The sequence below is a fragment of the Pinus tabuliformis genome, chromosome 9 (genome assembly GCF_031772625.1).
Source record: "Pinus tabuliformis cultivar Carrire ecotype Pingquan chromosome 9, CPIR1, whole genome shotgun sequence".
NCBI lineage: Eukaryota > Viridiplantae > Streptophyta > Pinopsida > Pinales > Pinaceae > Pinus > Pinus tabuliformis.
The window spans coordinates 1,595,827,020-1,595,839,149 of NC_142307.1; the positions used below are offsets into that span (position 1 = coordinate 1,595,827,020).

The window sequence follows — 12,130 nt, forward strand, 5'->3', positions numbered from 1 at the left end:
TAGTTAAATTCTGATATGTTGAGAGCACTAAAACCAGTAGACAGCAAACATCAAGGCCCTGTACAAATAGAGTTTGGCAGAGACATGAGCTCTGAACAGTTATGGAGATAAGAATAGATGCAACAAGATTTTCCAGATAGATAGTTCATGACGAAGAAAGGAAGAGTTATAAAATTCTTATGCATCTTACATTAGAAGTTATCAAGACTAGAAACTATTAAAATTTGCATATATAATAACAGAAACTACAAACCAATAGATTGGCAGTGAACCATTCGAACTAACAGGATCAGGAAGGATCTTTTCTTCTTGCTCTTAGGAATCCCCTTCATCAACTTCCTCTTCTATCCCTTCAAAAAGGTCCAAAAGGCCTCTTGAAGGCCCTTGGTTAATTCTTGAAGGATATCTCCATAGCTTTGAAACACTGGCTCCCACAGCTCGAAGAAATTTTTCAATGAACAGTCCAATAGAAGGTATGCTTTTTGGACCACAAGTATACTTAACCCATTGCCTCTGACTTTCTTCAAGAGAATCAACAAACAAGCTCATAAGGGCATCTTCATGAGTCATGTTGACCTCTGAAGTGTATTTGAGGAATGTTACCACATGATCAATAGCTGAAGAAGTATCAACATCAAATTTCGGAACACTATTATATAATTTGTTCATAGCGATTAGGATATCCAAGAATATCCTTAACATACAAAGCACGGTATATTTCATACAAATTCAAAGGAGCCATTTTCTTGAACTTTGCATAACATGCAATTTTGGAATTGTTAGGGTGAATTTAAATGCCTTAAAAGATGCTTGCTTCAGCCTACAAGCATGAAATTTTGAAGATGAATGAAGAACTAGGGCTTTGTTCTTCCAATGGACTCACCAAATAAACAGATTTGTCCTTGGCTTTGGGACAATCTCACTCAAAGAGATTGAGCATAGACTTAGGATTACGTAGAGAACTCAACTCCTCCCCGGGAATGGTGCCAAATATGTTACTGCAAAGTCTACTAGGCCTAGTGCAAAGCCTCACTAAACAACCCAGGTCTTATGGCAACAATGAGATCAGCCACCACTGTCACTTCAATGGCTTTTCTCTTGCTATTTAGTGGTGGATGTTATCCCCATAAGGGATACATCCTGGGCAAGGCTTAGAGGATAGATGACCAAGGGATCATAAGGAAAATTATTCTCTTAGGTACTTGCAGATAAAATCACCTAAACAGATCTTCAACAAAGTAGGGTTCAGAGGTGATAAGAATCTAAGGGTTATGGGAGAAGGTACTGGCACAACCTTGAAGGCCAAGATAAGATTTACAAGTGACCAAGTAACCCTTTCCACCAACCCTAGTAAACTAGAAGAAGGCTCTTATAAACTAGGGCTTTTATGATATGCAAATTTACAGCATTCAAAAGCATAAAACAGCCAGGAAATAGCCTATAAATGATAAGCTTAACAAGGGATTAAAGGCTATCAAAGAGGTAAGCAAGGGATAGCGAAACCTTAGGTTTTTTATGGTTTTAAATGCATAAAACAACAATAAATAAGGAAACCTTAGGTTTTTAATGGTTCTAAATGCATAAAACAACAATAAATATCTAGACATCAGCCCTATTTTTGGCATTAAAAATACAAACAATGCTAGATTTTGCCTTTTTGAATTCATTAAATGCAATTCCTATCGATAGGGCAATTGCCAATAACATATATAGAAGAAAAAATACCATAACATTGCAAATAAAAACCAAACCCTAACCCTAGCCGCCAAGAAATAAGGAAAATATAAAGAATTAAGAGGTGATCCCACAACTAGACTAGTGCCTCTGTTCAATTGGGCTATGGAGTCAAAGAGGGTGTCATTGATAGGACTTGAATGAAGAGGGTGGAAGCCTAAATATCTTCTCTTAGAAACCCTAGTGACTTCTTGTAGTAGGAGATTTAAGATCAAAGGATGCATGCAACAAGTTCCTTTGATGGATTCTTGAATGACAAATTTTGCATAACATATAGAAACAAGATTTCATGAAATATTTTGCACTTTTTAATATGGCACAATAGAAACCCTAATTTCAGAAAATTGCATGCAAAATGGAAGAAAAATAGCAATAAACTTACACCATTCAATCAAGAATCACTTCATCAATCCAAAGATAGTCTCTCCATGCAAAAATATCCCTCCCAAGACAATTTGCTCCATCATTCATCCATAGCGACCAAGAGAAAAGAGAAGAAGGCTAGTGTGCACTCACTCAAGAGAGAAGAGAGGAGTGCGTCAGATGATGAACAAGTGAAAATGGCTTCCCTCTATTTATATGATGGCAACAATTTACTTTTCACTCATTTACAAAAGAAAACCCTAAAAGTGTGCTTGGAGCGTTCAACTAGGCCTAAAGGTCACAAGTCGACCTTAAGATAGCTTTACAAAATGATAAAACATAAGAAATACATCATAAATCCTCCATATGTGTGCGAGGAAAGGCTCACCAACATGATGGCATCCTCCAAAATGGAATCTCCATCAAGCAAGTGACAAAGTGGGTTCAAGAATGCTTTTGACTCCAGGGGACACCATCAAAGTGCATGGGTACATGTCCAAGTAGCATCTCCTCCACCATGACATCTTCATCAAGTAGGCTCAAGTCACCTTCTTAGGGCATGCATGAGTGATGTGGCATCCCTAGGATCAACCATTGGCATCAAGGCATCTGTTTTATCCCTCCGCAAGATGTCCTTTATGTGGTGTTGGAGAGGTGTCAAGTCATGTCTCAAGGGATCTCCATTGCATGTCTGATGAACCACCTAAAACATACCCTCAAGATCAAGTGAGATCAACATCATTAGGGACAAAAACCATTAAAATATCATAGTGGACCATATTCAATGTTAGGGGCACAAAAATAGTTCATGCAAACCTTGCCTTCAAATGTCTTTCTAACTCAGCATTTGTAAGAAAGTTACCACACTTATGTTAGGGATGATTATGCAATTAGCCCTATTAGGTGCTTCCAGCCCCTAAGGGGAAGGAAATTTCACAGGTAGACCCATCAATCCATAGATGCATGTGATAATGTGGTAATGGAATGGGAAATACTTCAAGGAAGATGGCCATGGCCATGGTACCTAGTGCACCTACTTTGTTCCCAGTCCAAGGAAGCAGTTGTACACATTTTTTCAAAGTTCAAAATCATCAGCGAACTAATTGTCATGTCATTGTAAAACTCATTCTACAAATGTGTAATGTAAATGATGCTGGTAACGATCATTTAATTATGTAACAACTTAAGTAAGCCTATGATTTTGGCAACGAATTTCATCCTAGGAGGTTTTTCGTCTCACTGATCTATGTGTGTTTCTAAACATGGATAATTGACAGAGTTTTTCCCACCAACTTAACCCCAAAGCAAGGGTGGAATTTATTGTCAAGGTCTTAGGTTAGTCCCAGTGTTCTTAGTCGAGTCTATTGTAAAAGTGATTTGGGAATAATTTAAGCTATTTGGCTAAATTATTTTATTACAGATCACTTGGTCTACTAGATCATATTGTGTCGCAGAATTGGGTAAAAAATATGAGGGTCTATAACGAACGGGTATTCCCCCTTTGAGGGTTGAATGTGTAATTATCTGATGTAAAAATATTTTAGTGCATGGTCCCTCGCAATCAGACACCATGGCTAAAGTATTTGAGGGTGGAAAAATAATTAATCTCCTCTTGTATCAATTAATTATTTTTCTAGCAAAAATAAAATTAAATCCTAAGCCAAAAAATTAATTAATTAAGAGTCAAAAAAAAAATTAGAGAAATTAATTTCTCCAAGTGGAAAATGACCAAAAAAATCATGGGTCATGAAGACTTCAATTTTGGAGATCCCCCACCAGGGAAAAAATGGATTTTTTGAGAAAAATTAAGCCCTTAGACCTTGGTGGTTAAGTCAAAGTCAATTTTTTGAGGAAATTAATCCAAAATAATTATTTTTGGATTAATAAAAAATGGTTTTAATGAGAAATTCGAAAATTCCTCAAAAATAAGTATTTTTGACGACAGAGATTAAAAGTTGATCAAGTATTTATCAACGGTCGAGATTATTTTGACAGGGGCAAGCCAACTAGCCGTTATTTTCCACTTGAAGGATTTATCTATAAATTAGAAGCCATTTGCTTCTCAAGTCACAATGATGGTGACTTTGGTCTAAATGTAATTTTGTAACGCTGGTGTGAAGCCATTGTTCTACTGGGAACGTTTGAAATTCATAATAAAATACTTTGGGGTATAGTTCATGGTGTCTTTGTCTCATTGATTTGTGGTATGTGTTCGGTATGTGTTTTTCTATATTGTGTTTTAATATTATATGAATTGTTATTTCATTTGTAGATGATAGGAACATTCTATTGGTGATCTAATTCATTGTATGATCTAAAAATTTTCTCTTAAGAAATATATAGAGATTGCAGGTTCCCCAACCCTTGGGCTCCAATTTCACAGAATTTGGGCACAGGCTGACCTTGTTTGACTTCGGGAAATTTATGTGATTTTCTTACTTCGCTAAGGTTGTGGTTAACATCTATCTTTCAAAATACATTAAGCTATTGTCATTGTCATAAAAAATATTCTTCAAAATTCTTTTCAAGCATTGTATATTTGTATATTTTGTAAATTGTTTTTGCAGAATAATTTTTCTAACCCTTGTTTTGCAGCTAGTTGGGGTTTGGGAATTTATTTTTCAATTTTGTATATATATAGGGTTTTGGGCACTTGTATTTTCATTTGTGAAGGTGAATTTCAAGAAAATTTGTTGGATTAGAGCTAGATCTAGGCCCTTGAGGGTAAGATCTAGTCTCTAAAACATTTTGCAGGGTCAGCATCAAGGAATTTTGCAGTGGTTTGCCAAATACTAAAGATCTGAAGCAAAATCACATTTTGGTGAGAGTTTCAAATTTTTTTAGGGCCTCTAGACTAGCGTCTTCCTCTCTTCCCTAGCCGCTGGTTTTTTTTTACCTCTAAGGCCCTAGCCTAGCCCTCTTTTCCTTGTCTTCTTCCCTCTAGGCCTGATTAGGCCTCGCTGCAGGCCTGTTACGGCCTTCCTCCCCTCTGCTCAACCCTTTCTCCCTCTCCCGTGGCCTCCTCTCCCACTTTTTCCCTTCAGATTTCCCTATCTCCTCCTCGGTTGCCCTCATTCTCCTCTGTTTGGCTTCCGTCCTCCCTTGATTGCCCTTCGTCCTCCTTTATTTGCCCTCGCCAAACTCTATAGCTCTGCTATAGGCCCATCTAGGGCTTTCCTCCTTGACAGCAACCCCATTGTGGGGTCTTTTTCTTCTCAACAGGCCTAGAAGGCCTCCCTTCTCCCTTGACTGCAGCCTCTAAGAGGCTTGTCGTGGCGTCTAGGGCCTCTTATTCCCCTGCTGTGAGGTCTCCTTGGCCTCTTTGCCTTAGTTGCAAGCCTAATAGGCCTTGTTTCCCCCTCTTCTAGCCTTCATCCTTGTCTTATTTGCCTCTCTCAATTTTTGTGGGTGATCTTTCAAGTCCTGAGCTAATCTAGTGGTGTTTTGCAATAGTATTGGTCACGATTTTGGTGGTTGTAGGTGGCGTGACCATTGAGAGAAGTTGGACGAGTTCCTTCAAGACCTTGAGCATAAGGGTTTGATCTCTAAACCCTAAATTTCCTCACTGTTTTGCTTCAGCAAGATAACTAATTCATAACAGTGGTATAAGGTCTATTTCAATGCCCTAAAATCATCTAATAAGTCATATAAGAAAATCAATAATTCATTGCATCATTTGGCTAGTTATTTGGGCTTGTTTCATGTCTTATTGCTAACTGTCATAGGTATAATCAGTTCTGATATAACAGTGGTGATTGCATCATAAAAAAACTAGCTCATTTCAAAATCTTGTATTGGAAAAAGTAAATTGACATTTGAGTTCCTATTGCTCATATTTGGCAAGCATATGCATTTCATTTGGCACCTAAAAGAGCTCTAAAGCATAAGAAATTCACTGTTGTCATAAAAGCCACTAATTTACTCATTTGGATAACATTGGAACATAGGTAACATAAGAGATTTCCTTGCTCATACTCTACTGATAATAATTGTTCCTTGTTTCATGGTTTTATGTGCTATTGCAAAGAAGGTCGCTAGCATTGATTATTTGGAATCTAACATTGTGTTTTCTTGTGATGATATACAAAGCCACAAGTTCACATCTAACGAGCTCGCTCTCTAAAGCACATTAATAACATAATTTTATTGAATACTTGCCTAAGTGACTAAATCTAAGAGGTCATTTGATATTGGTATCTATTATATTTGGCATAAGACCTTTGGTGAATAGTGCTTTCATTATTGTCATTCTTGTTTCATCGTCAATATCTATTTGTGAATGATAACTTTTCATTAGCACTTAAGATCTAAGTGTTCTTAACTTGAAGGTTTGTGGAATATCTCTTGATTAATTGGCATTACGAAATATAATTTGGAGAGCCTCTAATTACATAAGGACATTGATAATTGTCTCATTGGCTAATTGCTATAAGTGGATAAGTGCTCTATTTCTCGTTTACTTGTCATCATTGTTTCATGATGAATATCTTCTTGTGGATGATAATTTTATCTTGAGCATATTGATGATTTATATCGCATCATGGATATCTATTGTATCTTGTTGGCACTTGTTAAATTGGCACATTCTCTTGTGGTTAAAGATTGTCTCTTAATTTCCATTGATAAGTACTTATTGTCATAATTGAAGATTAATCATAACCAAAGTACTTAACCTAAACAATCTTAACTCGAGAAAACATTCAATAATTTGCATTAGCATCTTAAGCTAGTCTTGTATTTAATAACTTACCTCAAAGCATAAGCTTGGTTGATAGAGAGTAGGACCACCTTTCTCATCTAGCTTGAGGAGCCTAGCACCTCTTTAGTGGTTAACACGGTGACCTTGCAGTCGTCAGAGACACAGTCTTTGCAGCACCAAAGGCACTGGGTGATTAGTACCTAAGGGGAGGTAACGTTAATCAAGATTTGCTTGCTTCCCCTTGGCCTCTTTTTCACAACCTACTCTAGAGACTATCTTCAAAATAGTTAAGAAGAAGGATACACCTAGAATAGGCATCTAATTAAAAGTAACCAAGATTCTTGTATCACACCGAAGTCTTAGAATTTGCATATCATATAGGATAGTTAATGCTAGATGCAATACAGGGCATATTAATGGACCAACATTTAATTGTCAATCTGGGAGTTCGTGAACTTCGAGACGCAGCACTGGAAATGCCATAGAGAGCCCCCAGCAACCTGCAGATAAATCTCTAGTCTAACTTGCACATTAATCTCAACAAATTAAATGAAATCCTGCACTTCAAAGGAAACTTGAGGAAACACCAATCCTGACAATTGAAAACATGCGAAAAAAAATAAAAGGGAAATCTTGCACTATTAGAAATTGCCAATGTGGAAAAAGTCGAAGTCGGGATTAAATCGGCAAGGGTCCAGAAGTTGAAAAAGTCATTAAAGTCGGGAGTTTTTTGAAAAAGTCGACGAAATTAAAAAAATACAAAAATATTCATTTTTTTTAAATCCCAACTTTTTCAATAAAATCCCAATTTTTTCAAAAAAAAAATTAAAAAATCGTTAAAGAAACAACCTCATTCACGATTTTTTGGAAAAAGTCCCGATTTAATCTCGACTTTTTCGATTTAATCACGAATTTTTCAACTGGGAAAAAATCGGCAAAAAACTGGCCGATTTAATCGGCCAGCCAAAAAAATCGCATTTTGGTGATTTAATCCCCATTTTTTCCCGACTTTTTCCACACTGACTAATTGCGAAAGGAAATCCTAATTATGGGCAAACAAAAGGTAAATCCTAACTATTGTTTGACTAGAAACCAAGCAATGCTTGAACAACATCGAAAAGACTGTAAATGCTAGAATAAATTCAAGATCAATTCAAAGCAAACCTCATAACGAGTTTGTACTAATTCTGCCTCATCTATCTCTGCGTAACGAAATCCTTTTCAAGAAATTAAAGCTTGGCAAGTAAATTTACTGTGTAAACAAATCTATGAAAGAAATTGATTTAATATAAATTCTCTCACCTTCTTTGTCCCTAAAAATAAATCTTGGGAAGCTGACCAAAAGTCTAAAGGCAACTACAATGGGGAAGAAACATTGTCGATTTCAAACATAATGTAGTTTCCTTTCATCAATGTCGACTCTGCAGTATACAGGAATCACAATTTCGAATGACAGAAATGTATATGTGGTCTCTGCTTCTGAGTAATATGTGGCCTCTGTAAGCATAGTCATTTAAGATTTAATAAATACTTCGATACCTCCAAAACCATAATTACTCAGAAAGAGGGAAATCGATCTCATATTCTGGAGCATGAACCTGTTGGATCTGGACCAATTTAAAGAATTTGAATTGCGCATTAGAAACTTATAGAGGCAGGGTATCAATTGCATAAGCCGACCTTGTGAATACAGAACCATTGGAGGGACATATCATGACACGCAATCTGATCTAGTATTCGATATCAAGAAACCTTTCTAAATTGCAAGAACAATTCTTCCAACATCATATTCACGCAATAAATCAAATGACACCAATTTTAAATAAGGAAAGAGACTGAAAAGAATTAAATATTATAATCTGATCTTCCACACATTTCCCACACAACAAATGACAAATTAAACGCAATCCAACCTAATCCTGAAAGATTCAGAGCGGTGTCGAGCTGGTTTGGCAGCCAACCCAGCCAGCTCGCACCCTCTATCAACGACCTAGTTCACACAGAGGTTAAAATCATAAAACACATAAAATCATTAAACAAAACATAGCTTGAAATGCCTTGATTAATCCTTGGAATCTCAGTCTTTACATTGTGCAGGAAAGGATCAGACTCCAGCAAACAGGGGGAGTGATCTGCAGATGAACTATGCTTGCGTAATGCTACATTGGGACCGTCTCCTCCCCTCCTTCCTAATAGAATCGACCTATGTTTGCTAAAATACAATTCTAAAATTTAATATTCAATCTCTCTGTCTATTCTACAATACAAGATCTTCATATTTATAACAACAGCTTCTAATTATCTGGATCGGAGGTTAAACATGCATACAACTTTAGAATTGCTAACGGATTCCTGGACAAAATAAGGAGTCTGCGTATTTGACCGGATTCCCATCAATATGAGGTTCCATACAAATACAAAATTTGGTATTGAAAGATCGAGCCCTCGCCATCATATCCATGGGCATATCACGCTGCTATTAATCTTCATGGCTTCTAGAAATAATTTGACTGTCGTGATGCCACTTTGTATTGGGTGTATATACGCATTTGCCTCATCCTTTTGGGTGTCAGAACTCTTACTATCTCCAGGATGCAAAAATTTATAAAACTCAGTGTGATTCAAAGCTCCATCTCCATCCTCATCAGCACAATTAAATTGTTCCTTCCACCAGCCAGGTTCACCATGCTCCATGCTATTATTAGCTAATTCCTCATCTATAAGATGACAGAGATATTCCTTGAGTGTGACCAACCCATATTTGTTGGCATCGACTGTCTCCAACTCCTTATCAGTGCGATGCAGCAACCTCTTGACAACAATCTGAACATGCCAGTCCTCCAGCTCTGCCAAACTAATGAAACCATCAAGGGGCTTCACATCAACAAGTGGAAAAAGAGCTAAGAGCCGATGAGTGATGTTAAATCTCTCGTGGTCATTCAAATAATATTCATCACCATAGTCGAGAGAATGGAGCTCGTTCCAGGTATCATGGGCCTTTGTCTGGTCTTGGTCATCGTGCCATCCTTTGCCACTCATGCGATACGAAGAATTTTGTAATATTTTTGGGTGGTGTTGCTTGATGTGCTCCCTTTCCCAATCCCTATCCTCTTGGCGCTGCTCCATATCAAAAACAATGGGATCAAATGCTATTCTGGAATGGTTCACGTTGATGATATCAATACTGACCGTGTACCCATATTTGAAAGGAATTCCTTGTGCATTCTTCTTTCTTCGTTTCCAAATCATGTGCTTCTCGTAATAGACTCAAAAGATGTCATATATGCATTGTGTTCTGGTGAAGCAATAAGAACAGCAACGCGCAATCATTGGATCCATGAAACCCAACTAAGAATTGATGTAACACTAGAACAGGAACTGTACACAAGATCAGGGCACCCAGATTTGAATGATTAACATAATCTATGCATTCCTTGACTCCAGTGCATGAACATGAGTGTAGTCCAGGAACTCTTCAGAGTGTGGGAATCCCACCGTAAGCTGGTGCAAGAATCCCAATTGGTACAAGAATCTATTGCATAGTGCAGGGAGGTGAATGCAGGATCAAGGCTTGTTGCATATGCATAAAAATATGATCAACTCAATTCTAAACCTGCAAACACACAAACTATTATTAATGATGTTCAAATTCAGTTAAAACAAGGGAAATAGTAAATACTTGCGACAATAACCATTCAAACTAAACAAAATCATGAGGAATTTTGAGTAAAAGGTGATATAGGGCAAGACAAAACAGAGGCCCAACAGTTAAGCATTCAAGCAGTGGTTGTTCATCCAGTTACTTGGTCTTTAATCGATATAAAGCAAGAAATTGACTCCATAAGGCACTGGTCTCACATCTAAATCTAATCTAATCTATAAATCTTGCTAAATCAACCAAGTGGCTAGGCCATTCAATTGTGTCTCCCGAACTCGTTGGTTTCCAACAAGTCTTGCATTTTTATCTTCCATAGGGACTACCCCCCATAGCCTGTTGTTGGGAGACAGCTAGAACGGAGAGGTCGAGGATCAAGGTGACAGCCCCCAAACTGAGTCATTGTCGCACCGTGCCTGTACAATCTGAGCGACAACAATTTTTGGCATCGTTGTTGGGAATAGATTTCTCTGTCCTTGGTCCTCGCGACATTCTATCATCTTATCATTCCTCATCTTTTCATTAGCCTGACCATCGACACATTTTCAAGCGTCGTTGCGATCTCTTCATCTTCTCATCACTTTATCCTTTTTCCTCTCACTAATATTTTCATCTTCTCTATCCGCACCTTTAGCACCTAGACATTTCGGTTGGTTTCCTGTTTGGGTGGCAACTCCACTTATAAATCCATCTACAAGAGCTTACTCTAGAAGAAATCTTGGTAGCTTGGTTAACCCTACTCCCAATCCTGAAAAGGCTTTAAGAGCTCAATTAAACAAATTACATTCTAGAAAGCATTTGTTTTTTCTCGGGTAGGAAGACTTCCCTAATATCCACTTGCTTCTCATTAATCCCGCCAATCAAGACTTCATGGATTATTACAACCCTTGCAACTTTGCCAACATTCAAGGGTATCCTCATGATCTTCCAAATGTTGTTATAGACAAGCTTCCAATCTTCCAAGGGAGCAATGCAATCAATGTTGTTGAGCACATAAAGAAGTTCAACACCTTTTTGCAAAGATATGCTCATGCGACTGCATATAATCATGAGGATGTTAAAATGAATTTGTTTGTCCTTACATTAGAAGAAGTCACATTAGATTGGTTTCATGACAAGCCAGATAATGCTTTTGACTCTTTGCGAGCCCTCACTGATGCATTCAAAGATAAATTTGGGGATAAAAGAGAAAGAAAATATTTGGTCAAAGAGCTCAATTCTATTAAGAAAAGAGAAAATGAAATAGTTAAGGAATTTAGTCAAAGATTTAATGGTCTTCTAAAGGATATGACTCAGGATTACAAGCCACCTGACAAGACAGTGTTAGAACAATATCTTGAAGCATTTGGTGTTGACACTCAATATGAGATAAGACATACCAAGCCTGCCAATTTGATTGTTGCTCAGAATGCAGCTGAGGAGTTAGAAAAGGATAAGAAAGCTTCAGGTAAGTCAGAGATCCTTGGTTTTGAAAGAGGTCCAGTCAAGTCTAAAGGAAAAGAAATTAAGGAAGAAGAGTGTGACTCAATTAAAGAATTAACTCAAATAATTAAGGAAATGAGAACTAAGCATGCTAGAACGATAAGTGATATGCAGTCTAGGCTAATTCGATTGTGAAAAAAACAAGTGCAGAATGTGTAGCCTAGAAATAATAATAATAATAGAGGAAACAATAATCC

At 37.3% G+C, this 12,130-nt stretch overlaps 1 protein-coding gene across 1 annotated transcript in view; it reads right to left on the reverse strand.

The window, feature by feature from the left end:
• PP7 (serine/threonine phosphatase 7) overlaps positions 1 to 12,130 on the reverse strand; it is a 168,765-nt gene that overhangs the window by 130,271 nt on the left and 26,364 nt on the right. The window lies entirely within an intron of this gene.